The sequence below is a fragment of the Chrysochloris asiatica genome, unplaced genomic scaffold (genome assembly GCF_000296735.1).
Source record: "Chrysochloris asiatica unplaced genomic scaffold, ChrAsi1.0 scaffold00008, whole genome shotgun sequence".
In the NCBI taxonomy this organism is placed as follows: Eukaryota; Metazoa; Chordata; class Mammalia; order Afrosoricida; family Chrysochloridae; genus Chrysochloris; species Chrysochloris asiatica.
Window position 1 is genome coordinate 13,684,078 of NW_006408526.1, and position 2,705 is coordinate 13,686,782.

At 46.8% G+C, this 2,705-nt stretch overlaps 2 pseudogenes; both read right to left on the reverse strand.

Moving 5' to 3' along the window:
• Positions 1–381: 381 nt before the first annotated feature.
• Positions 382–796, reverse strand: LOC102841642 (annotated as a pseudogene).
• A 319-nt stretch (positions 797–1,115) lies between these two features.
• On the reverse strand, positions 1,116–2,115 carry LOC102826808 (annotated as a pseudogene).
• Between the last annotated feature and the right edge of the window lie 590 nt (positions 2,116–2,705).

Here is a 2,705-nt window from a genome sequence, read left to right on the forward strand (position 1 = left end):
TTCAAGTCACAAAATCTTCTTATTGAATCTCAGTGATTATTCCAGTGGATGCATGGGTAACTTAGAGATAAATATATTTGTTGTCTACCATATTGCAGTCTAATTACACACCTTTATAATTGTTTATTTAATCCCTTATGTACAAATATATGTATATATTTGTACACACAAATATCTTGGACATGTTATTAGAAGGAACTAGTCTCTGAAGGACATGATGCGAAAAAGAGGAAGACCACCCAACTAGATGTGTTGACATAGTGACAGCAGCAATAGTATCATACAGCAACAATTGTGACAATGGTACAGGATTTGCCCATGTGTGTGTGTGTATGTGTGTGTGTGTGTGTGCACAAGACAGTGGAAACTTTAATTACTGAACTATAAATTGGAGGGAGGGGCAGGGAGAGCGGCAGTCACGTCCTGGGCACCTGCTCTCTCTCTCTCTCTGTCCTCTTGTGCTTGAATTTTGACTTCCTCATCAAGGCACTCCTTTGCTCTGACCACCTTGGACTGCAGGTAAAAGGAGCCGCCCACAGATTTGTCGTTCACCTTGAACAAGTGTTCATAGTTCTTCTGATGTCCTTAGGGTTCAGCTTGGAAATGTTGAGGATCTGCTGGGCCTCCTGCAAGCTGAAGCCAGAGACTTGGAGGCAGCAGTTGACTGGTGCCCGGCAGGGCCTCGGGCATCAGCAGCTGCCTTGCTGGCTGCAAATTCCTGCCGCAGGGCCCAGGCAAAGGCCCTGTCCACCACCTGCACCCTCATGATGTTGATCTGGGCCAGGTACTTGGCCATGGTGGCCAGTCTGCCATGGGAGGGGAAACCGGCTCCAACGTCCCTGAGCCCGTGGCCCTGGCTCAAGGGCAGCTGGCAGGTCAGAGGTCAAAAATGTCTGCCATTTTTTGGGGGGGCTGGATAGTGTACTTTATTGATGGTACATGACAAGACTGGGCTCTCTAAGCCCCTCCCTTTCTCCAGGGGTTCTGGATGGAAACTATGAGGATGGGAGCTTCTCAGTGTGGAGAGGGATTAGACTTGGGGTAAGGACTCCCAGAAGCTGAGGGCCTCTCTCTTCCTCTAGTGCTGTTGCTGGGGCTGGTAGTCCAGGGGGCTCTTATTCCTTGGAGCCCACGTGGACCATAAGATCCACCAGCCTGTTGCTGTAGCTGAATTCATTGTCATGCCAGGAAATGAGCTTGACAAAGTGGTCGTTGAGGGCAAAACCAGTCCCAGGATCAAAGGTGGAAGAGTGGATGTCACTGTTAAAGTCATAGGAGACGACCTGGTCTTCAGTGTAACCCAGCATGCCTTTTAGGGGTCCATCTGATACCTGCTTCACCACCTTCTTGATGTCATTATATTTGGCAGCTTTGTCCAGGTGGCAGGTCAGGTCTACAACAGACACATTAGGAATGGGGACATGGAAGGCCATGCCAGTGAGTTTCCCATTCAGTTCAGGCATGACCTTACCCACAGCCTTGGCAGCACTGGTAGATGCAGGAATGATGTTCTGGGGCCCTGCAGCCATCACGCCACAGTTTCCCAGAGGGGCCATCCACAGTCTTCTGGGTGACAGTGATGACATGGGCTGTGGTCATGAGACCCTCCACAATGCCAACATTGTCATGGATGACCTTAGCCAGGGGGGGCAAACAGTTGGTGGTACAGGAGACATTGCTGACAATCTTGAGGGAGTTGTCATACTTCTCAGGGTTCATGCCCATCACAAACATGGGGGCATCAGAAGAAGGGGCAGAGATGATTACCCTTTTGGCACCACCCTTCAAGTGAGCTTCAGCCTTCTCCAAGGTTGTGAAGACACCAGTGAACTCTACAACATATTTAGCACCAGCATCACCCCACTTGATGTTGGCGAGATCTTGCTCCTGGAAGATAGAGATGGGCTTCCCATTGATGATAAGCTTCCCATTCTCAGCCTTGACAGTGCCATTGAATTCACCATGGGTGTAATCAAACTGGAACATGTATACCACGCAGCTGAGATCAATGAAGGGGTCATTGATGGCAACAACCTCCACTTTGCCAGAGTTAACAGAAATCCTGGTGACCAGGTGCCCAATACGGCCAAATCCATTGACTCCAACCTTCACCATCCTGCTCACGGATGCAGCTGGTACTGCAAGAGAAGCTTGTGTTTGTTGTGCATAGTGTTGCTATGAGCCAGAGCTGACTAGCTAGCCCTTAATAACAACATTTATACCAGTAAATACACAAATGGATAGATTGCTGTAATTTTTGTTAGTGCTATTGAGTGGGTTCTGACTCATAGTGACCCTATCTAGTGTTTCTAAGGATTTAAAACTTTGTGGGAGCAGAAAGTCTCATCTTTCTCCCCTGGAGTGGTTAGTAGCTTGAACTTTGGACCTTGTAGTTCACAGTCCAGTGCTTATCATATAGAGCTACCACACTCCCAAATGGACAGATATTAGTTTTTACTTTATCAATAATTGTCTATCACATAAAGCTTTCTATTACATAAACACTATACTGTTTTATTATATTATATTGTTATACATTATTACTCATCATATTTTTGTTGTGTACTGTCTAGTTGGTTCCTACTCATAGTAACCTTGTATAGGGTTTCCAGGAGTCGCTGTGGGTTTGAACCATCAATCTTGTAGTTAGCAGTCTAATGCTTACTTTACAGTGCCACACCAGGGCCAACATTATATATGTTGTT